Raw genomic sequence first — 25,918 nt, forward strand, 5'->3', positions numbered from 1 at the left:
TAATGTCAGTCTATATCAAATATACGTAAGTCCAGTAATGAAATATCTTGGTTGGCATAATTTAATGATTGCACAAAACAAGAAAGAAACTAAATACTGAGAAAAATGTTTCACTCTAGGCAGAGTATTTGCTATGCTGATTATGTGTGACAAAGTAAAACTATGTTTTAGGCCAGGATTAAAATCTAAATCCATATATTACACAGACAGTGTGCTGTGCAAATTAAGTCACCTGGGCATGTCTTTTAGACTGACAAAGCTCAAATTTTTCACTTTTCTTCTAAACTCTATCTGCCTCCCCATGGTGCTCTGATATCTGCACCTCAGAGAAAGGATTTAGTGGCGAGTTTGGTCAATCCAAGGCCTTCAAAGTTGAAGAAATTTCTCCCTCAGCAACAACTCTAGGGCTTCTCTCTTGGAGGTGTGATATCTCAAGCACCATAGCAGCACCTCTGCTGAGTTTGGGAGGAAAGAGGAGGAATCGACTGGAAGTAAAATCAGGAAAAGGTTTGTTTCACGACAATATGATACGAGAGAAGTTCCTTTCAACTCTTGCTCTTTCTGTACATACATAATACATGACTACTTTTTTATATATTATTAAATATTTCTTCAGTGTGGCTGAATGATTTTTGCATATTCATTGTAGATGGCAACTGTTGGATAGGAATCAGTATGCTTACTTCTCCACACTCAAGACAACCTTAGCAGACTAGGGTTGAGAATAATCACGTTTTTATTTTCAGAACAGCAACTATGTGGACAGAAAAAGATTTATGAAGGCAGCTACAGTTTGCAAATAATGTAAGATAAAGTAAATGGCTCATACATAGGAGTACTAAAAAGCATTTAGTTTATTGGGCAATAGGGTTGGTTTTGGCAAAAATATGTAAAACTCGAATTTTACATTTAAATTTACAAGCTTCCGTGCAACTTCTTTGAAGGATAAGCATCTAGAGAAAGGGCAGTGTTGCTACTAAAGCGATTAGTAGGGTAATGTTGGCAGCCATCGCCCTGATGATGATGGGAACATAGGGTGTATGTTAGTATCAGGTTATCAGAAACCCAAAATGCACAATGTATTTGAAAAAACATGAATTATAATCAAAGAAGTTAACAAGATATTCATTGCAGCAATGAATTTGTAGTGCATTAATCACAGTGAAAGTGACATTTCAAACTAATGATTGACATGTAATCTATGATTACTGACTGTCTTCTGAATGATTACTTTAATTGTTTGGTAAACAAAACAAAGATCCTCGTTATTATTATGGCTGACTCCACTAAAGCATTGTCAACCTATGTGCCACTGAGGGAAAGGGCCCTGGCTGGCACTGCTCTTTTTTAGACTTCAGCCTGATAACAGCTTAGGAACACTGAGAAAAAAGGTTTAATCTGCAGATGCTGACTATCTTAAGAAAGGTTTGTATACAAAAGAGCCACTTTATTTCAGAGAAGCGAAGATTGGCATTAATGGATAGTCCGGTCACATTTATGTTACCACCTGTCAGAAGCCTGAATGACCACATTTTGCAGTGCACACATGCAGGAAGAGTGTGAATGAGGTTCTGGAAGATACTGACAGGGATGTGGAGCCATGCTGACTCCATTGTCATGGCCAGCTAAGCTAGGTTTCTCGGCTGAGGGTCCCTGACGTGAACAGCCCAATCAAAGTGGTCCCAGAAATTCTCGACTGGGGTTAAATCTGGGGAGTTTGGTGGCTAGTGGAGTGTGGTTAAATCATCCTGGTGCTGTTCAAATCACGCTGTTATAATGCCCTAGCTGTGTGACACATTGCATTGTCTTGCTGGTATGTGCCATTGCGCCAAGGACAAAAAAAAAAAACAAACACCATATAGGGTGGATATTGTCTGAAGAACAGGTGCACAATTTTATTGATCCACTGCATCGCCCAGAATGATGAAAAGGCCACAAAAATATTCCCCTGATCATACCACTCCCTCCTCTGGCCTGGAGCCTTACGGCAATTACTGCAGAGCCATACACACTAACAGCCATATGTGATTCATCTGAAAAGGCCACTTGGTGAATGTCCAGTTGCGTTATTGGTGTGCAAATTTCAGCCTTTGCCGCCAATGAACAGCAGTCAGCATGGATGGATGAACCAGGTGCCCCGCTGCAGAGGCCCATACACAGCAATGTTTGCTGACTAGTTATTGAGGAGACACTGTTGGTAGTCCCTTGGTTCATCTGTGCAGTCAGTTGCTCCACAGTTGCACATCTATTCACACACACACACACACACACACACACACACACACACACACACACACTGCAGCTGTTGTTCATCCCGTCATCTACAGCCTGAGGTGTACCAAAGTAGCCTCAGCATCAGTTTTGGATAGCACCCTTTTCCCATGCACAGTATACTTTAACCACAGCAGCAAGCAATTTACAAACTTAAGCCATTTCGGAAATGCTTCCATCTTTGGCCCAAAAGCCACTTATCATACGATTTGGATGTCAGATAAATTGCTCCATTTGAGCATTACAACAATGACTGCATTGTTTTGTCCCCCCCCCCCCCCCCTACTCGACACACTTCATACATCCTCCACTCCTGGTACTGCTACCTGCTGTCTGTCAGTGGTTATTGCAGACTGATGTCAAACTTAGGCAGTGGTCACATTAATGTGAATGGACCATGTGAATTGTTCATTCACCCTGCACTATCTGCAAAGGCCCCCCGGAGGGAGGGAGGGTACATACTAGTGAAACATCTTACACGTGCATCATTCATGGGCTGGGCCACCAGGTCTACTACAGGCCGACAATTTGTTGTCTGGACCTTCTGCAGGAGTAGTATCTCACACAGCACTGATGCCTACAAAAAGAGCATCTCTACAGCCAAGAGAGACACACAGAGGACAACGCAAACAGCTAGTCCCCACACTCAAGAATTAGGTCAACACAGGAACAGTAGCTAGGCTGCTTATGAAGCCAGAGTTTTGAGCAAGCGATATTCATCATCAAACAACCGTAAGATATCAAATATGGGTTTAGAATTTATTAAAATATTTTAGAAAACAAGAAGCCACAAAATTAAGGTCTGAAAATAGAAGAAACTCTTTTTACTTGAATCTTTTACTCTCATTACAGTTAGCAATACGAGGATTGGCTGAAAAATAACACCTCTACCTTCGCTACTCTTCAACAGTTGGCAGCATAGGTATGTGGCAGGTACAAGCTTGTTGCATAGCCACAGGGTTCCGGGTTTGATTCCAGGCAGGGTCAAGGAATTTCACCTGCCTCGAGATGATTGGGTGTTTGTGTTGTCCTTATCATTTCATCATCATCTACAGCTCCAGTTGGCAGGAAGTCTTAGCACTGAATGGTTGTGTTGTTACACTGTAAAGTATGGAACTCTGTGCACACGGTCAGTCAATGCAATTTAAGCAACGTGCAGTCATTGAATTCTTGACAGCAGAAGGTGTCACCCCAAAGGAGATTCATCACACCGTGAAAGCAGTTTATGGTGATAGTGTTGATGTGAGTACTGTGTGTTGTTGGGCAAGTAAGTTTAAAGATGTTGAGGCGGGAACATCTGACCTGCGTGACAAAGAAAGAGTTGGACATCCTACGACAGCAACCACTGAGTTTCACAAGCAAAATGTCGACAGATTGATTCCGGATGATCGACTTATCACTTAGAGAGAAATTGCAAGCACATTTGGCATTTCACAAGAACGTGTGGATCAAATTATTGCTTTGCTTGACTATCGGAAGATCTGTGTACGACGGGTAACTCGGATGCTGACTCCTGAAATGAAAGCGCACAGACTTAAAATTTGCGAGGAACTCCTCTTGCATTATAAGAATGAAGGTGACTCCTCTCTACATTCAATTGTGACAGGAGGCGAAATGTGGGTACACTGTTACGACCCGGACACAAAACGTCAGTCTATGGAATATCGACACAAAGACTCTCCCCAGAAAAAGAAATTCCAGAAGCAGCCCTCAGCTGGAAAAATCATGGCCACAGTATTTTCTGGGACACAGATAGTGCTACCCATGTTGATTTCCTTGACTGTGGAACGACAATAAATTCAGCATGTTACGTCAGAATGTTGCGAACTCAAACAACGGCAAACAAGGGTCTGCAAGGAAAAGAGAAATGTTTTCCTGCAGTATGACAATGCCAAACCACACACTTCATGTGTCATCACAGCAGAACTCCAGAGACTGAATCTCACCACCGTACAGCATCCTCCATACAGTCCAGATTTGGCACTATCTGACTTCCATCTGTTCCCGATAATGAAAGACGATCTGCGGGGACATCATTATGCTTTTGATAAAGACATTGACAGAACTGTGAGTCTGCGGTTGCGGAAACAGTGTGTCGACTTCTTCCATGATGGTTTCAGAAAACTTTTTCATCGTTGGCAGAAATGTATCCAATTGGCTGGTGATTATGTGGAAAAGTGAATATTGGTAATTAAAGATCACATTCTAATGATTACTTCTGCATTTGATTTATTAAAGTATTCCCATCCAAACCCTATTAATGAAGGTGGAGGCATTACTTTTCATTCACCCCTTGTAATTACTCTGTCACATGACAGTAGTATCAGCTTATGTCAAATCAACCAATGAACTTGTTCATGACATCTCTCAGATTTTTTCAACTTTTTGTGTGGTAATGTTAGCAGTGGTGGCTACTGTTCAAAACCATTTGTTGAACCCATCCAGTACCTCACAGAGAAAGGAGAATATAGCATTTTCAGCAATCAAACAACTTCTAAAGCCGAACTGTACATTTGCTAGCAAATCGTGTGATATAAAATGATCAATTATCCTTACATACACAGCCTTTTCAATAACTTTAGCAAACACTGATGGCATAGAGAGAGGTCTAAACTTGCCTACATCATCCCTTTCTCCCTTTTTATAAAGCGGCTTTACTACTGACTACTTTAATCGTTCAGGGAACTGACCATTCCTAAAAGAAAAATTAGAAATATGGATAAATACAGGGCTACCATGTGCGGCACAGCACTTTAATATTCTGCTAGGCACTCCATCATAACCATGTAACAACTTCAAGGCAGGTAGTCAGGGAGATTGGTTGACTATGAGCGTCATCCCGTACAAGCAGCATGACTCCCCCATGAGATGGACTGCCGGCCTCGGTGGGGAGGTCAGAATGTACCGGAAAAAATGCGAGAGCTCAAAGAGGTTGTGAGAACACAATTTATTTCCTGGAGGCAGAGAACAAGCGGACACTGTGATTCTAAGAGCAGCTATAAATCCTCTTTGTTTGATTGAAGGCCACAAACATTCCATTGAAGGCGAGTCATAACAAGGATAGGGGAGGAGGGAAAATGAATGGGTGTCATGACTACTGATTGCCAGCCTTGAAAGACTCACTGCTACAAAGTGCCGAGGCTGGAGGATCCTGCTCCATGAGATCTACAGAGGCGTCGGCATTCTGCCTCTGTCAGTCTGATGAGTTCAGGGCAGAAAAAATGGTTGGCAATGTGCACCAGTAACACGGAGGTCAGTCAGGCAATACCGTCAAACAGGATCTCCGAGTCAGCAAAGGAGAAGACCATTTGCCTTTGACTTCTTGGAGACTTTCCGGCTGGCAGAGGAAGACTCAGATGTTTGTTGACTGAGGAACGTAGGAAGTCTTCACGGGAATATTCCTTCTGACCTTTCTGGCCTGCAGGTTGTGTAGCAGGTGACTTCACTCCACAAGACGAATGTTTGGTGGCTCGTTGCACAGCTGAATGAGGAGACGGCGTTACTACCATGACACTGGGTGATTTCACAACCAGAATGCTGAATTTAAGGTCAAATGTCTGCATGGCCATGTAATTCATGTAGTTAGATGTAGCAAGAACAGTACTGGTTTGGTTTGCTACTAGCCAATAATTTGCAAGTGACTGGGTAAGGTACCTTTTCCCTCACCCAGATTTCCTGGACAGCCCGCTCGTCGAGATACATAGGACAATCTCGAGAGGCAGTGGCATGGTCGCCATTGCTGTTGATAAAGCGGGGAGGAGGAGGTAGACAATCACCCTAGTATACATCCCTACCATGGGTTTTACATTTGGCAGGGTGTCGACAAGATATTCGAGTGTTGTTGAAACGATGACACTGGTAGCAGCCCATCGGGTTCGGACTGTACTGTCAGACTGTGATAACTACATAGACTGCTTTGATCTTTGATGAAAGCATAACTATCAAAGGTGAGAAAAAGTGTGTGTGTGGGCACTAAGGATGCATCTACCTTTTTAATCACCTGATGGACGGTAATGACACCCTGATCAGAGAGGTATGTTTGGATTTCTGCCTCGCTCAGCCCATCAAGCAGCCTAGAGTAAATAACACCGCAGGAAGAATTCAGAGTTCTATTGGCCTAAACACGAACAGGACAGCTGTGGAGAAGTGAAGAGGCAAGCAGTTGTGCTTCAGAATCAGAAGTAGTCTCCAAGTGCAAAGTGCTATTGCTTAAACAAGAGCAGGATTTCACAGGGCTGGCAATTGCATCAACACCTTTCTGACTGAGAAAGGAGTTTACCGTTGCAAAGGACTGATCGTCTTCAGTACGTGAAACCATGAGAAACTCCGGTGCAATTGGGAGTGTCTTTGAATCAGCGGCTTCATTCAGTTTACGTTTGGTAGACATGGACTGCGAAGATGATGACTGACTGGGTCATTGCGAGAAAATTCCCCATGATTGCCAACGTCTCCGATGGCATGCTCCTTCCAACTGGGGGCTCTCCTCAGAGGGGGGCTCACCCGCCTTAGGTGATTGTTCACACATAGGTCACACCTCCGGAACACCTGACAGAGGGACCAACCGGTAATTTGGGAATGTAGCAGCTCAGGAAATCACCCCTCCCTGGGGCTGGGCTGTACCAGGGAGTATATGTGAACCCTACCTGTCGACCCGGAGCTGGGAATTAAGCGTTACCCAGTCACCTGTTATACATAAGACACATGGTCTGGCCTTTAGGAGTGCACAAGGAGGAAGGAGGAAGAAGGAAAAGAGGAGCCTCAAATGCCAAAGATGAGGAAGGAGAGGAAAAGGTGATTGAAGAAAGGAAAAACAAAATGAAAAACAGTGGTGAGACTGTTCTAGTGTCAGCTACTGTAAATGTGGAACACATTCCCAAAAACATCCAAGATATGTTCCCAAGGGAGGAGGAAAGGAATAGCTAGAGGATACACATGCAGCATGGAAGGGAAAAGATGCTGCAAAGGCTGGGGTCCCGTGGTAGGCAAGCACGAACCTGCCAAAGAGAGTTGAGCCCCCTGTGGGGTTGCTAAAGTGTGTGGGATCCATACCAAATAGGAGTAACAGGGGATACTGAACATGACAGAGAACAGCAGCATGAATGGTCACAGGCTTCTTTGATCAATATGAGGGTGTCACAGAGATACTGAATGAACTGAACTGGAAGACTTGAAGATAGATGTAAACCATCTCGAGAAAGTCTTCTTGCAAAATTTGAAGAACGGGCTTAAATGATAACTCTAGGAATATACTACAACCCCCCTATGTATCGCTCACATAGGGATCATGGGGATAAGATTAGAATAATTACTGCATGCAAAGAGGCAGCCATTCTTCCCACACTCCATATGTGAATGCAACAGGAAGCAACCCTAAGAACTGGTACAATGGGACGTACTCACTGCCATTCACCTCACGGTGGTTTGCAGAGTGTAGATGTAGATAAGGGGACACTCTTGTGACACTGAGGGCTCTGCATGTGATGGGGGCTGTCCCTCTAACAGCTGGTCCACACCCAATCCATTATTTGTTACCCCTAAAACAGGAAATAAGATGCAGCATAAAATGTGGCTAATAGCATCTAAAGGCAATTAGAACAGAGCAAGAGAATGGTAACTGAGCCAGCTGGCAAAGATAATAGGATCAAGGACACCCCCCCTCCCTCCAGACCAAGCATGCACCAGGAGACGCAGCAATACCAACCACCCTGCCCCCGCCACAAAAGTCATTTAACATGTTGTATCTGAGAATAAACATCACTTTCACAGAGAAAACAGAGAATTCAACAGAGGTAAAGAATCTGTAAAAACATGCATAGTATGAGGAGCCAGGAGGAGACATTCCACCAGGATAAGCTACTACCTGTAAGGCCTCACAATCACAATGTGGGGGACATTAGTTACATAAAACTATGGGCTGATCTACGACCAATGTGAATGCAACATAGATGATGTCTTGCTTCTGGGAGGAATGGAACGAGAAGTGCCACACAGCAGTAGTCTCCTTCATGGTGTGGAGCAGACCACCAGACATTCCTAGTGAGAGGTGGTCTTATCTGCACCCGCAAATCCAGACCTGTGACCATCAAAGTAAACGTTGGGATAGTAATCACTTCTCTAGCCAGATGATAAGTCAGTTCATTCCTTGGGATATCCACATGATTTGGGACCCAACATCATAACTTGGATAACCTGATTATCAATCAACCACAGCCTTAAGCCACATTGTGAGATTGGTCAAAAGCCTCTAGCAGCCCCAGCCACTGGAACATTTATCATATAATTCGGTGAGATAGACAGTAAAGGATAGGATGATAACTTCAACTTGTCTTTTATGAATTTGAAAGATAGCCAGCTAAGAAGAGGAGGAGTATGCAGTTGCAAAGTGGGTCTTGAGGTAATTCATAAGACCTGATGCACAAAGGAGGAGACCAGGGGCAATTTTTGATCTTTAGCAACCCAGTAAACTATGGAGATTGGCCCATACCTGGGATGAAGAGTTATAGGCTCCCAAGGAGGAGATGCACTCCTAGCATTTCATCTTATTGCATTTAATCAAATAGTGAGTCTTAGCATGGAGCCACTTAAAAGTGATGAAGATTGTCCGTGAGATCTGTCACTTGAGACACAGCAGGGTCCTTTGACAATCCTAAATACCTGTTGCAATGGCTTTGGTCTACTATGGCACTGGCCAATGGTGGAATGGGCCTTTCGAGGGTACTACAGTTCCAGTGGTGGGGGTGATCACGAAGGAGGTCTCCCACAACCTCATGAATGCAATCTGACAGGGGGCAAAGGTTATGGCAGAGGTGTACAACTGTCAGTTGGCGATTCGAAGACCCCACTGCAAGTATCTGTCAGGTGGTGACAAGGAAATAACAGAAAGCAGCCACTGTCAAAAAGATTGTCGTACAGTGACCACTGTGGCGAAGCCACTAGATTGGGGGAAGAGGCTGTAAGGCCAACAGCCAAAAAGGAGTCATGGGCAGCATCAAAGTGAGTATGAGTACCACCACCGAGGAGAGAGCAATCAAGATCGGAAAGAAGCTGCTCAACCAGACAGTCTCTACGAGAGAGATACTTCCTCACAGTGAGTTGGTGCACAATTTAAAGCCCAACTAAGAGAAAAGGAGGTGATGGAGAGAGAATTGTTGGATTAAGGGGATATCGCAAGGTAGGTACGTGCACTGCACGGAAATAAACATTACAAATAAGGTTCACAGCGCTCTTTTGCACTCTTACAGGTACTGCTTCCAATATTGTACGGGGGGAGGGTGCGGCAAGGGGGAAGGGGAATTCACTCACTGAAGGGAGGGTGGGGGGGGGGGCGAATTCATTCACTGACGATATCTGTGCAAAACAATGAACATATACTTCTGGGGCCAGTACACTTCTGACAAAATGCACAGTAACCTCAAAGAGATGGAAAATGATAATTATTTGTGTTTCTTGGACAGCAACACAGATTGCAGAACATGAGGAAATTGATTGTAGTTCTGGTAGATAGCATTGCAGTCCACCGGACCATCACGGTAAGTGTGCCTTGGCTATGTGTGAAGGGGTAGGAGGACAGGTCACACTACAGGGTCATTGTCTCTCTCTGGTGTGTGTGGAACAACATCAATGAATGAAATTTTCACTCTATAGCAGAGTGTGCACTGATATGAAACTTCCTGGCAGATCAAAACTGTGTGCTGGACCGAGACTCTAACTCGGGACCTTTGCCTTTCACGGGCAAGTGCTCTACCAACTGAGCTACCCAAGTATGAGTCACGCCCCGTCCTCACAGCTTTACTTCTGCCAGTACCTCGTCTCCTACCTTCCAAACTTTACAGAAGCTCTCCTGCGAACCTTGCAGAACTAGCATTCCTGAAAGAAAGGATATTGCGGAGACGAGGTACTGGTAGAAGTAAAGCTGTGAGGACGGGGCGTGAGTCGTACTTGGGTAGCTCAGCTGGTAGAGCACTTGCCCGCAAAAGGCAAAAGTCCCGAGTTCGAGTCTTGAGTCTCGGTCCGGCACACAGTTTTAATCTGCCAGGAAGTTTCATATCAGCGCACACTAAGCTGTAGAGTGAAAATTTCATTCTAGAAATTTGGGTAGCTCAGTTGGTAGAGCAATTGCCCACAAAAGGCAAAGGTCCCGAGTTCGAGTCTCGGCCCGGCACACAGTTTTAATCTGCCAGGAAGTTTCATATCAGCGCACACTCCGCTGTAGAGTGAAAATGTCATTCTAGAAACATCCCCCAGGCTGTGGCTTAGCCATGTCTCCGCAATATCCTTTCTTTCAGGAGTGCTAGTTCTGCAAGGTTCGCAGGAGAGCTTCTGTAAAGTTTGGAAGGTAGGAGACGAGGTACTGGCAGAAGTAAAGCTCTGAGGACGGGGCATGAGTCGTGCTTGGGTAGCTCAGTTGGTAGAGCACTTGCCCGCGAAAGGCAAAGGTCCTAAGTTCGAGTCTCGGTCCGACACACAGTTTTAATCTGCCAGGAAGTTTCAACATCAATGAATACTGGTTCTGAGTCTAACGATGTGGCAGGATCTAGCACCTACAGGCGCTCCAGATTGGTTGGTTGGTTTAAAAGAGGGGGGAATGGACCAAACTACAAGATCATCGGTCCCTTGTTCCCAATCAAACAACGCCACAAGTGTGAGAGTAAAACAGACGAGACATATAAGACAAAACGGGAAGAAATGAAAGACCACAAGAATGAAGGAAAGGCAACAAACACTGAAAGGAACATAAGAAGACATGAAAACAACAGAGAGATGCAAGAAACAGTTAGAAGAGAGTAAAACAAGGGAGCAGATTACAGTGGCTGGCCGAGCACGAAAATAAAGGAAAAGCCAGCCACCCTGCAACACATTAAAACCTCCACCCTAAAAGCACTAGGGTGGAGAACACACTGGGACAAAGGACATGTGCTAGAACTCAGATCGAATGATATAACCCACCCTCATGGATGAAAGGTAAAACCAAATCAGCCAATGAGGCGTTGTCTGTTAAAATCAATGATAACGAGTCCAGCAACCGAAGATGAAGTCGCAGGGCAGGCAAAAAAGGGTAGATCAGAAAAATATGGACCACTGTCAACCGGGCGCTGCACCAACACAGGTGGGTCTTCACAGTGCAGGAGGTAGCCGTAGGTCACCCAGGCATGGCCAATGCGGCATCGGCAGAGAACCAAGGAGTCCCTGCGAGAGGCCCTCATCGAGGACTTCCACACATTCATGGTCCCCTTAATGGCTCGCAGTTTCTTGTGCGTATTGAGATCTTGCCATTCCGTCTCCCAAAGCTGATCTTGCCTATCAGCAAGTTCATTTCCTGGGATTCCAATGTGACGAGGGGTCCAGATGAACACCACTGAACGACTGAACTGTTCCAGGACATAGATGGACTCCTGGATGGACGCTACCAAAGGATGACGAGGGTAGCACTGGTCTATAGTTTTCAGGCTGCTCAAGGAGTCAGTTACTCCCCAGGGCATGAACGGAGATACTGAATTGCACGAGAAATGGCCACCAGCTCTGCACTGAATACGCTGCATCCATCGGGTAAGGAATGCTGTTCAATATGGCCGCCATGCATGTAGGCAAAGCCAACGCGACCATCAGCCATCGAGCTGTTAGTGTAAACCACTTCAGATCCCCGGAACATGTCAAGAATCGAGAGGAAGTGACAGCGGAGAGCTGCAGGTTAACGGAGTCCTTAGGGCCATGTGAAAAGTCCAGACGAAGCTGCGGCCAAGTTGTACACCATGGAGGCGTATGTGAATGGACCACAAGTAGAGGTGGTAAAGGGAAGGACTCCAGTTTGGAGAGAAGGGACTGCCCTCGAACCGCATTCGTTAACCCCAACCTGGACCGCTGATGCAGGAGATGGTCTGCCGCAGGCGGGAAAAGCAGACGGTAATTCGAATGTTCAGGAGCACTGCGAATGTGTGCTGCATAACTGGCAAACAGTTGTGTGTGTCTATGCAATGGAAGGACCCCAGCCTCCACCAGTATGCTGGTCACCGGACTCATCCTAAAAGCTCCTGTTGCTAGTTGAACCCCGCAATGGTGCACAGGGTCGAGTAAATGCAACGCTGAGAGCACTGCCGAACCATAAACCACACTCCCATAGTCAATTCGGGATTGGACAAGGGCTCTGTAGAGCTGCAGCAGCGTACAGTGATCTGCAACCAAACTGGTGTTGCTCAGGCAACAGAGGGCATTTAGTGCTGCCAGCACTTCTACCTAAGCTGACAAAAATGAGGAAGCCAAGTCAATCGAGTGCCAAAAACCAGTCCTAAGAACTGATATGTCTCCACTATAGTGAGTGGATCGTCAGCAAGGTAAAGTTCTGGGCCCGGATGAACAGTACGATGCCGACAGAAGTGCATGACACACGACTTTGCAGCTGAAAACTGGAAGCGGTGGGCTAGAGCCCATGACTGCACCTTGTGGATGGCTCCCTGTAGGTGACACGCAGCAACACCAGTAATGGAGCAGCAGTAAGAAATGCAGAAGTCGTCTGCATACAGAGAAGGTGAGACGGAGGAACCAACAGCTACTGCTAGACCGTTATTGGCCACTAAAAATAGAGAGACACTCAATACAGAGCCCTTCAGGACTGCATTCTCCTGAATATGGATGGAACTACGGAAGGCGCCAACTTGGACACAGAAAGTACGGAACGACAGGAAGTTTTGGAAAAAAATCAGGAGTGGACAATGTGGCAAGGATATGATGTCACCAGGTCGTGTCGTACGCTTTACGTAAGTAAAAAAAGACGGCAACCAGGTTTTACCATATGGAAAATGCTGTTCAGATGGCAGACTCGAGGGACACAAGATTATCAGTGGTAGAGTAACCCTGGCGGAAGCCACCCTGACATGGAGACAGTAGGCCACATGACTCCAGGACCCAACCTAACCACTGACATACCATACATTACAGCAGCTTACAAAGAACACTGGTGAGGCTGATGGGCCGATAGCTATCCACATCAAGCAGGTTTTTACCAGATTTGAGCACCGGAATGATGGTGCTCCTCCGCCATTGCAATGGAAAGATGCCATCGCATCAGATCCAGTTGAAGATGACAAGGAGATGCTGCTTGTAGTCAGATGGGCGATGTTTAATCATCTGGCTTTGGATCCAATCAGGCCCAGGAGTTGTGTCGAGGCAATGTGCAAGGGCACTGAGAAGGTCCCACTAGGTAAATGGGGCATTATAGGATTCACTGTGGCGTGTAGTGAATGAGAGGTCATTCCCTTCCAGCCGCCGTTTGAGAGTGCGACGCAGAGGCTTGGGCAAAGTGCTCAGCTAAACGCTCGGCAATCGCGTTTGCTTCTGTAGATAACACGCCATTTATGGTAACACCGGGAACACCTGTTGGGGGTCTGGTACCCGAAAAGAATGTGTGGTGGCCCCAGTATTTAAGAGGCAGAGGTCGAACAGAGACAGTACAGTATCGACATCACTGCCTCGGCCAGTAAGCACAGTGCCACCCCACAAGGGGTTATGGGCATTAAAATCTCCCAAAAGTAGGAAAGGTTTACGGAGTTGATCATTCAGTGCAGCTAATACATTCAGGGGTACTGCACCATCTGGAGGAAGATACACATTGCAGACAGTTATTTCCTGCATTGTCCTTATTCTGACAGCCACAGCTTCAAGAGGGGTTTCAAGGGGGCACAGGTTTACTACAGACTGAGTTTAGACATAAACGGAAACTCCACCTGACACTCGATTATAGTCACTATGGTTCCTGGAATATCCCTTATAGCCGTGGAGGGCTTGGGTCCGCATTGCCAGGAACCAGGTTTCCTGGAGGTCAATGCAGATAACAGGTGTAAAGCTTAACGGTTGCCATAGCTCAGCCAGGTGGTCGAAAAAACCGCCACAATTCCACTAGAGGATGATGTCACCGTGAGACTGGGAAAACATGGAACATTCAATGAGACAGTTTACACCTCCAAGTCACCTGCTGCCACCAACTTATTGCCTGAGCAGTCTATATCCACTGTGTCTGAGCGTCTGGCGAGATCTAGGTCCTCAGCGGACGCCAGAATCTCCACCCCATCCTCAGACACGGAGCTTGTAGGTAGTGGTGGTGTGGGTGCCACAGCAATTTCCTTGGTCTTAGGGGTCTTCTTTTTGGACTTATCTCACTGCTGCTTGGGTTTCTCTGGTTGGGAGAACTTCACTGGCTCAGACTCTTCTCCGGCTTAGAAGTGGGGACAGGCGTCCCCCATGGTTGGGGGTGGGAGGGGGTGGGGGGTGTTTCTTCTGAAGTAGGTGGTGCGGGAGCAACAGGGAGGGAAATGCCCCCCACAATCAAGGGGGCAGGTGTAGTCTTCCGGCTCTGAGAGGTGACTGGGGTTGGCGGAGCTGATGGTGTTAGAACTGCTGTAGCGACAGAGTAAGACGATGTCACACATACACGATGCAGGCATTCAAATCTTCTCTTAGCCTCAGTGTAGGTCAGTGAGTCCAGGGTCTTGTACTCCACGATTTTCCTTTCTTTCTGGATGATGATGAGTTGGGTTGAGGGGGCGCTCGACATCACGGTCATCAGCGCCCTGACGAAAAATCAACATGAAATCTCATGGGTGGGGACGAAGGCTGTCCCCACATGCAGAGCAGTTTATAACGTACTAAAGTCTGCTGCCCTTCCCCACCAGTTTAGGGATGAGGCCTGACAGTTCATAAAATTTCACCACTCTGTTAACACTGGTATCAGTATCTGCAAGGACGGTGGGCAGATTTCCAGCAACACCAAGGGCTGCCCTATTATCAGTATAAAGAACACGCTTAGCCACAATATGCTGAACTGAAAGCAACACGCCACAAACTTCACAGAAAGGTGGATCCTCCCCCCGGAGGAGGAAGCTATGTGTGAAAGGGCTAAGCCCGATACACAGTCTGGTAAGCAAAACCTCCTTCCAGCGGCGAGGCTGACATGAAGTCCGCCAAGCTTTTGTGGTCAGTTTGAGTGACCGCAGTTTGTTGTTCGACACCTGCAACCATTCAGTCTCCCACTGACTCATGATGCATCTCTCAGAAAATGAGATAAGGGCGTGCAACAGGATGGGACATAGATGGACAGCACTATCACAACATGCTTCCTTGGCAGCTTTATCAGCCCGGTCGTTACCCTGTATCCCAACGTGGCCAGGTACACAGCAAAAGATCACCTTGTCACGATGTTGGAGCCACTGTAAGCAGTCATGGATGAGCTGAATGAGCAGGTCTACCAGATACATTTGGTGAAGCGCTTGCAGTGCACTAAGAAAGTCAGTACAGACAAGAAAACTCATACGGTGATGCCTGTGAACCCTCTCCAGTGCCATTAGAATGCCATATAACTCTGCATCATAATTTGCAAATTGTTCTGGAAGATGCACTTTAAAAACCCTATCCGGGAAAACCACAAACCAACCAAGAACATTCCCCTGCTGGGACCCATCTGCATAAATAATGATAAACCTACGGTACATACTTAAAATAGACGAAAACAAAGTTGTAAAAACCATATCTGCAGTACAATTTTTCGGGTACTGCGTCAAGCTTAAAATCACTTTGGGCCTCTGAAAACACCGAGGTGGCAGTGCGTTCCATCCCTGGGTGTGTATTTTCATGCCCAAGAGATCCAGGCCATAGCATGTATACCAAATGGCTGGGTCGCGTGGGGGTGATTCCTGAATAGTCGTTCGAAGGCGGGTTGGATGACTGAACTAAATGCCAATGACTGGTGTGACAGAGATTTTCAGCGCCTGTCGAGCCAAAAGGATGTGTCGCCGAATCCAGAGTGGTGGTTCACCAGCCTCTGCACACAGACTCTGAACTGAGCTGGTCCGAAAGGCTCCAGTCGATATCTGAATGCCCACATGGTGGACTGCATCTAACATCCGGAGATAGGAAGGACGGGCCATATCCATAAACCACGCTGCCATAGTCTAAGAGTGATTAAACAAATGCCCTATAAAACTGTAGGAGGCGGGACCCGTCAGCTCCCTATGTTTTTCTGCCAAGGCATTTCAAAATGTTCAACAACCGGAAGGTTTCCAGCCTCCTAATGGTCAGTTGTAGCTGCCTCGTCGTCGTAAGATCAGAGGAAGAGTAGAAGATTGCAAAGACATCCACAAACAAAGAGCATTTGACTGCAGAGGAAATGTCACTGATAGCGATGGCAAACAATGTAACACTGAGGACACTGCCCTGGGGCACACCATTCTCCGCAACATAGCAATCAGATACGGCATCACCAATGCGAAACGAAAATGCCTGTCCTCGAGAAAGGGTTGGATCAGAAGCGGCAGGCATCCATGTAGTTCCCATTCATGAAGTTGACAAAGGGTGTTGTGCCTCCAAGTAGTGTCATATGCTTTTTGAGGTCAAAAAAACACACAAACTAAATGGTTCCTGTGTAAGAAGGACTCTTGTATCACCGTCTCCATTAGAACTAAGTTGTCAAGAGTGGAACGGTAGCGCCTCAAACCACACTGGGAGCGGCTCAGGTAACCTCGGGATTCGAGCAGCCAGACGAGGTGGCAGTTGACCATGCGTTCAAGAGTCTTACCCATACAACTAGTAAGGGCGACACTCCAATAACTGTTAGGGGCGCTCCGGTCCTTACCTGTTTTCCAGAATGGAATTAAGATTGCCTCCTTCCAAGTCATGGGGTACTGTCCAACAAATCAAATCTGATCAAAACATGAGAGGAGCTGACCTTTTGCTTCAAGACACAGATGACGAAGCATGGTATAATGGATCTCATCAGGTCCTGGAGCAGTGTCTTTGGCTGCAGATAAAGCTGATTCCAGTTCCCACATGGAGAATGGAAGGTTGTAGACTACTTCACTACACAAGAAAAAATTGAGCTTCCTCATCTCTGCAGTCTGACAGAATACCTGAACAGCAGGAGCTTGTCTGGATGACTTAGTAACAGTAAAGAAGTGCTCAGCTAAAACGTGAGCCATCTCTTCTGGTGTGTCCACCAAGACCCCATTATTTGACAAGGCTGTAAGGGGATGTGGACTACTCTTGCCTGAAAATCGTCTTATTGATTCCCAAACATGCGCAGCGTAGGTGGACCGATTAATGGAAGTCATGAATTCCCTCCAGGAAGCCCTCTTCCATTCTTTGATCACTCACCTCGCATGTGCTCTCGCAGACCTGAAGACATGAAGATTGTCTGTAGTTGGACACCATTTGAAGTTCCGAAGAGCTGTCCGTCTGGCCCTGATTGCCAATCCACAGTCATCATTCCACCACGGTACAGGCCGTCATCCGAGGTGGTTAGTAGACCTGGGGATGGACTCTGCAGCAGCCCTTTGGATCTATATATGGGCCACTGTCTCTTATGCACAATCCTTTCGTTCAAAAATAGCCTGTCGACTGTATTGTAACCAATTTGCCCTTTGTATTGTGGGCATTGAAGTCCCCCACAAGAAGGAATGGGCGCGGGAGTGCCTGGAAGAGGTCTGCCAGTGCGTCTGCATCCAAAGTGTCATGGGGGGGGGGGGGGGGGGGGCGGGGGGTGGAGGGGGCGGGGGGGCACGTACGAAGAACACTCTGTGATAGTAAATGGTGAGAAAACTTTCACAGCAATTGCTTGGATGGTCGTGGCAAGAGGGACAGCAGAGGAGTGGTACCTGTCATCAAGAAAAATAGCCACTCCACCTTTAACCCTGCCTACAGTAGTATCGTCTTTCCTGTATATGTGGTAGCCCCGTAATGTAGGTGTATCTGTGACTTTAAAATACATTTCTTGTAAGCAGATGCAGAATGGTTTATCCTCGACCAGCAGCTGCAATTCTCCCAAATGTGAGCAATATCCATTCAAATTCGACTGCAGCACGGAAGTCCCTATGGAAGCCATTGGTTAGTGATGGTGATTCTTTCCTTTCTCCCTCGTAGGCGGTGATTTACCGGGGAGGTCAGGGGGAACATTAGCCGGTTCTGCGTTCTCTAGTTCTTCTGATTGAAAGTCCATATCTTCAAGAGCATAGTCACCATCAGAAAGGGAGAGCGCTCGTCGATCCGAAGGCTTACCTACCGCTTTCTTGGACTTGGAACTACTTTTAGAAGAACATTTTTCTTTACTGTCAGGAGGAGGAGGAGGAGGCTGCCTGGGTTGCTGGGATGGCTTAGGTGGCTTCTGAAGTTGGGGAGTGGTATGTGGCTTAGGTGGTAAGTCTATTGCTGACGGCTTCTGAGCGACATCAGTTGCAAATGGAGAGTCCCCCCCCCCACAGGTACAGCGACAAGTGCATGTGCTCGTACTTCTTTACCTGTGGTCTGAGTTTGTGTGAAGGCATCACACTTAGCTATTGGTGTTTTAAGGGCTGATGCAAAAGAAGTTGCAAAAACCGCTCTAAATTGGCACGCAGCTCATTGTCAAACTGCAAAAGAAGGTCCCTGTGAAATATGATACCCTGGACCATATTTAAGCTCTTATGAGGCGCAATGGTTACAGAAACATGCCCCAGATTGTCACAAGCGAGTAACGTCTGTGACTGGACAGAGGATGCGGTTTTTATCAAGACTGAGCCATATCTCATTTTAGACAATCCCTCCACCTCCCCAAACTTGTCCTCTAAACGTTCAACAAAAAACTGAGGCTTCATTGTCATGAAAGAGTCCACATCAGCTCTGATTCGCACAAGGTACTGGGGTGAATAAGATCTGCCGCCATTCTTAAGCTGACGTTCCTCCCATGGTGTGGCCAGGGAGGGGAACAATTTGGGGTCTTACTTCGGTGCGTTGAATTGAGCTCGTGAACGCTCAGACTGTTGGTGGTTCACCACCAGCAAGAGATGGACTATGCTTCATCGCGTGTAATCTGCCCTGATGCCACCCACTCTGACCAGGGGCCCTCCCCACAGGCGCCACCCAGCCGCAGCACCTGGCAAGATGGCCATTGCCGGGAGTCCCGATGCCCCAGAGGGATGGGCATCTTTCCCTTGGCATACATGGGGAGTTAATGGTGAAGGCATCAGCAGAGCGATCCCTGTGTGGTCAGGGGGCTACAACCAACAGGGTTCATGGTGGCCCCACCACAATGGACTGGCTACCGTCCTGGATATCAGGTGCAAAGAAGTCCATGGTCATCATCAACGCAGATAGCAACACTGCATCGTGCAAGGTGGAAAATGCACCCAGGAAGGTGTCCTCACCCAAGAGATGGAGAATGAGTGGGACTGAAATGCACAACAAGAAAGTGGGCTAAAGATCTCAATGCATGATGGACATGATACACCACGTAAGGCACCCTTCCCCAATTTGCTCGCTCTTCGGGAAAATTTTGAAAAGTGGAGGTCAAACCCTATACAGGGGACCATCACATAAAGGTCGAAACGTGAGAGACTCCTTTTAGTCACCTCTTACGACAGGCAGGAATATCTCGGGCCTATTCTAACCCCCGGACCCATAGGGGGGAGGTGCTCTAGAGTATCTTTCTCTCAAGAATTATTGTTTTACCCTTTCACAACTTTTCATGGCCGATAAACTTGTCAGGGCTCGTCCACAGTGAGAGTAGAAACAGAAGAGCAGGCAGCCCTGGGACCCAATGTCGGTGGCTCCAGCAGTACTGACTGCTGTCAGGTTGCCGATCTGTGGGTTTTTGGGGTAGATGCTGGAGGAGAATGCTGCTTCTCCCATCAGGTACAGGGAGTGGTTCACAAAGATGGTGCTGCAGGAATCATATGAAGGACTTATCTCCATTGTTAAGTGTATCTGTGCAGATACCCCAGAGATCGATACTGAGGGAGTTAATACACCAGTTATTGCCAATGACCTGGCTACAGTAACGGCGGAAGTCAGTATCACAGACTGAATGTATATGATCATAATTTTTCTGAGCTTCAAAATATGAGAAATGATTGTGACCTTCAGTTCATGAAATTTGCATTCCTTGAGTAGGGTAGCATATTTCGGGGATCGAGTCACATGGTCTTTCCTGCAATAGATGCAGATGGGTGGTATCGCATATGGTGAAATTTTAATGAAGTAGCCAGCCACAATCTCCACAAACTGGGTCATGTGTACACCAGGGGAATACATGCTCTAAGCACTGGCATTCAAAGCACCGCATTTGGTGTGGGAAATACAGCTACACATCACAGTGGTAAATTCAGATTTTGACCTCTTCTGGAAGCAAATTCACCTCAAAATCAAGAGTGAATGTACTGGAGTCATCCTTGTATGGTGGGTGCCTGATGTACACTATGTGATCAAAAGTATCTGGACACACACAAAAACATAAGATTTTCATATTAGGTGCATTGTGATGCCACCTACTGCCAGGTACTCCATATCAGTGACCTCTGTAATCATTAGACGTCATGAGAACAGAATGGGGCACTCTGCAGAACACTCAGACTTCGAACATGGTCAGGTGATACTGGGTGCCACTTGTGTCATACGTCGTATCAGAGATTTTCACACTCCTAAACATCCCTAGGTCCACTGTTTCTGATGTGATAGTGAAGTGGAAACATGAAGGGACACGTACAGCACAAAAGAGTACAGGCTGACCTCGTCTATTGACTGACAGAGACCACCGACAGCTAAAGAGGGTCGTAATGTGTAATAGGAAGACATCCATCCAGACCATCACACAGGAATTCCAAACTGCATTAGGACACACTGCAAGTACTATGACAGTTAGGCGAGAGGCGAGAAAACTTTGATTTCATGATCGAGCGACTGCTCATAAGCCACACATCACGCTGGTAAATGCCAAACGACGCCTCACTTGGACGACCTAACATTGGAAAAACGCTGTGTGGTGTGACTAATCACGGTACACAATGTGGCAATCTGATGGCACGGTGCGGGTATGGCAAATGCCCGATGGACGTCATCTACCAGCATGTGTAGTGCCAACAATAAAATTCGGAGGCAGTGGTGTTATGGTGTGGTCATGTTTTTCATGGAGGGGGCTTGCACCCCTTGTCGTTTCGTGTGGCACTATCACAGCACAGGCCTACATTGATGTTTTAAGCACCTTCTTGCTTCCCAATGCTGAAGAGCAATTTGGGGATGGCACCTGCATTGTTCAACATGATCAAGCACTTTTTCATAATGCACGGCCTGTGGCGAAGTGGTTACGTGACAATAACATCCCTGTAATGGACTGCCCTGCACAGAGTCCTGAACTGCATCCTACAGAACACCTTTGGAATGTTTGGAATGCCAACTTCGTGCCAGGCCTCATCGACAACATTGATATTTCAGTGCAGTACTCCGTAAAGAATGGGATGCCATTCCCCAAGAAACCTTAAAGCATCTGATTGAATGTTTGACTGCGAGAGTGGAAGCTGTCATCAATGCTAAGGGTGGGCCAACATCACATTGAATTCCAGCATTACACATGGAGGGCGCCACGAACTTTTAAGTCATTTTCAGTGTCCACATACTTTTGATCACATAGTGTGTATGACATATGAAGTGGATTCCTCACCTCTTCCAGTATTCGCCTAGTTCTTCAACTGTCTGCTGCGGTAGGCCCTTGTCAAAACTTAATCCTTATAGCATGCTTAGGTTTTTCTGGGGTGTTATTGTAACAAATACACCACTAAGTTGTTTAAAAGAGGGTAACACTTTCTGGGTAGGATTTGCTGTTTTAATTACTGTAAGACGGAATCACTTCACAATTGAATAAGTGAAGAGAGTTTGCCAAATGTATTTTCAACAATCTACACAAAGAACATTGGCTTGGTAGAGAGAGGGACCCTCCATCTGTTCAAGTGGAAACTAAAAACTGAGGGGAGTAAGTCTCTACATAAATTGTTTGGTTTTCTTTTTCCATCCAGGGCATGGCCAAGGAGAGAAAATTTCTGGGATCATAATGATATGCACTGAGCTGAAATCAGGCCTCATGGCCACTGACTGCTAACTCTGGTTGATCCATGATGATAAATATCTACCATAATGCCACTTACTGTGTTTTACAGACTATAAGATGCTCCTCAATTTTTGAGTAATTTTTTTAAATAACATTTGTACCAATTTTTTATTAGGTTGCAAAGCCAGACTAAAAAAAATTCTTGGTTTATAAAACCAAACTGACGTTTTTTTAAAATCCTCAAAAATCATCAGCTGAACTTTCTTCTTCTTCTTCCTCTTTGTCTTATCATTGTCCTCTTCATATATAAGACAGTTTTCACTGTCATCAAGAGTGTTAATTTTGCCGCACTTTTTGAAAGATTTAACAATAACGTCTTCCCTCTTCCTCTAGACCATGACTGTTTTATCCACTGACACACTTGTTTGATTGTAGGTCATTTTAAAGCTCCCTTTGCCATTACGTAGTAAATGTTCTCGGGATAACAGGAAGTTCTGTATTCCCTTTTCTCAATTTCTCTTTCGTAGAATTTTTCAAATGACTACTAAATTGATCTAGCACAAACAGAGAACTCCTCTTCAATAACATACATTTCCTTCTCTCCCACACACTGTTAATCCATAATTTCATACCAGCCTCATCCATCCAACCCCTCTCATGAACGTGAACACCACCAACTGGCTTATTTTAGAAGGTTTTGGCAGTCTTTTGAGCTTGAGAATAGTCACTGGATTAAGTCAGCACAACATGAAAGAACAACAGTGTAGTGCATGTTTTTCTAGTCCACTTGTTTTTATAGTTACTGTTTTACCACCTTTCATGGCAACAGTTCTGTTACTTGGCACAGAAAGAGGAGTTTCACTCATATTCGCTATAATAATAAAGGACGGAAAGATAATATTTCGCTTGCTGCGTTATCCGAGATATTTTGGTTTTAGTTTACATGCTACGTCCATGACGCTTCATAAACCTGTAGCACCAACCACTCCCTCTAAAGTCTGTTAAGTTCCACTGTAGCACTAGCCTACACACGTGTATTTGAATTATTTTTGTATCAATTCCAATGCTATTTTCATAGTGTCCTTGAATCCATTTCAGTGTGTCATCATCTAGGTTTGGCCATTTTGAATTCAGTCCTCTATCTGCACATTTAGTCTTCCCCATTTTTTTCCAATTCTTCTTTACTAGCGTGCCAATCATGATCCCCCCCCCCCTCCCCCCGGTTGGTGGAGAGCCGAAACGCCATATACTATTATTTTCAATTTATAGCCCACATCATATGAATACCTTTTATTTTTTCCCCATTACGAAACTAGCTACTAACAAAAGATATTGTACTGTTACCGATAACAAGGATCACTTTCAATTCAAGTTCACTGGCAACATACACCACAATGATGTATCATAAGCTAGACAGTATTCTCAGTTTGTGATGGCAGGATGAGAGGGAGATTGTTCTTGCAAGTTTGTGAATCCCCGCAACTCATGTTTGTCACATTGGCGCACTGCTGCTGCCAGTTGAATCTAGTGTTGCCAGATAGATGGAGGTTTTTCATGGCATCGATTATATGGTCATTTTTTTAGACTGTTGAGAATATTAAATGAAACACTGTACATTTTTATATTAATATTGAGATAAGAAGTGCCTGAATTTTCGAGGCAATTTTTCGAAGGAAAAGTGTGTTTTGTAGTCCGTAAAATACAGTACTCCAAATGAGGGCTCTTCACACAGGCACCACCCAGCCAGAGCAAATGTCATCCAGTGTGATGGCCAGTGACTGGAGTCCCAGTGCCCCCAAATGGATAGGCAGCTATTCCTCGGCATGCACAGGAAAGCGACAGATCAGGCATCAAGAGTGCAATCATTGTGCAGTCAAAGGGCTACCTTTGTACAGGTAACCAGTGACCTACCACACGGACTAGCTACCATGCTGCGTATTTGGCGACCTTACTTGCACAGCCTGCACATCCTGTAAAAGGAGTTTGACAAGGTGGGGGTCAAACCCTTATGTGGGGGCACAAACATTAGTTAGCTGACATGTGCAGGTTGAAATAAAGGGAACAAAGTGAGAGAAGCCATACCCAACATCCGGAGAGCAAGCTTGGTCGTAAGCAGGGAACCTATATCACTAAATAGCTAAAACTGTGCACGATTTCAGTTGCAGGTTGCCTATATAACAGTTTCCATGTGCAACACAAATTTGATTTCAGTAATTCATATAATTATTGACCAAATTTAAAAATTTAAAATGCTGTCCTAATCTACTGTTAAAGTTTTAATACAATAAGACAAATATTAAAATTAGAAACCGTGTATATGCGTCTTCAGGCTGTGTAACTCATGGAGTGCAAATTACCCAGACATTATTCACCCAATATTACAGAAAGGGAGCACTTAGCAACTTCCTACAAACTTTAAAAATGATCTGAAGCAGTTTTATAGATGGGTGTTTGATTCTTTTATGAACTGGAGATGAGGGCATTACTGGTCTGTCCTAGGCAGTAAGCCAGAGGAAAGATAGATAGTGAGAAAGTAAAATTGCACCACAGGAAAGGAAAAAGTAATGCAACAGCTTGGGACTGCCCGCTCACCATGCACATACTCAAGAGTTGTGAGCCCCCTGAGGATAACACAAGCAGATATTATGCAGAACTGATTGCAAAGATACTTTAAAAGAAAACTGTTTGAAATTAGTCCCTTCACTTAGTATTTTTAGACGTATAGAAAAGCCTATGATAATACACCTTTATGCAGTTTGTGGATGTGGATTGTCAGGTGTCCAGCTTTAGTCAGGCATGTCCAGCCAAATGTATACAAGTCCAGCTTTTATCGGGTCGTATAGCAATGAAGTAGAGAATGCACAAATAATGACATACAAGTGAAGAATAAGTATAAGAACGGATAAGGAGATACAGCATAAGGATCCAACACTCTATGCTATTTTGATGCCTATACCACTATGCCATTCTTACATGTTCTTCATACACCAAATGACGATGTTTTAACCTATTTTAACATAAGATTATCTTAGGAACAAGACTGAGCAGTTAGTTGCTAGATCATAAGGCTCTTCACCTGTGATCTTTTAAGCGCATTTAATGCTGATCTCCTACTATCATAATTAAGGCAATTCGGAACATCTACAATCCCTTACCAGGATTTAAAGTTATTAAGGGATTACATCAGGGATGCAGCCTATCACCAACACTTGGTAAAATATGTACAAAGAAAACACTGGAAAATTGGAGGAAAAAATGTAAGAACATGGGAATTCCAATACGTGGTAGTACTATATATCCACTACAATTTACCGATGGCCATCTAATTTTGACCCAAAATGAAGACATTGAATATATCACCAAGGATTTAATACAGGATTAAAAAATAGGTCCTCAGGGCAACACAGATAAAACAAAATGCATGATAACATGAGGAATAGATCAATAATTGACACTAAAAGAGCTGTAATGACTACACATACTGAAGAGTACAAATATCTGTGAATAAATACCACACAATATGGTAAAAACAATAAGGATATTAATTCAAGAATAAATGCTGGAAAGTTCCGTATTAGAACATTAACTGTACTGAGGTGAACAGATTAGAAGCACAAAAAACCATTGCAAGCATTATGACACAAGGATCAGAAGTACGGGCAGTTAAATCCCCATTAACGAAAAGATAGATAGCAACTTTGATGTAGGTTTGGAGATGGTCTGCACAGTTATCCAAGTGGGAAAGAGTCAGAAATAAAATCATCAGGAAGAAAATGAATGTCACAAATTCAATTATTGATTTAGTGGAAGAAACCC

At 45.2% G+C, this 25,918-nt stretch overlaps 1 protein-coding gene across 1 annotated transcript in view; it reads right to left on the minus strand.

Moving 5' to 3' along the window:
• The window catches only part of LOC124802858, a 64,405-nt gene that overhangs the window by 36,491 nt on the left and 1,996 nt on the right, over positions 1–25,918 (minus strand). The gene's annotated exons all lie outside the window — the stretch shown is intronic.

Source organism: Schistocerca piceifrons, chromosome 6 (assembly GCF_021461385.2).
Source record: "Schistocerca piceifrons isolate TAMUIC-IGC-003096 chromosome 6, iqSchPice1.1, whole genome shotgun sequence".
Taxonomy (NCBI): Eukaryota; Metazoa; Arthropoda; class Insecta; order Orthoptera; family Acrididae; genus Schistocerca; species Schistocerca piceifrons.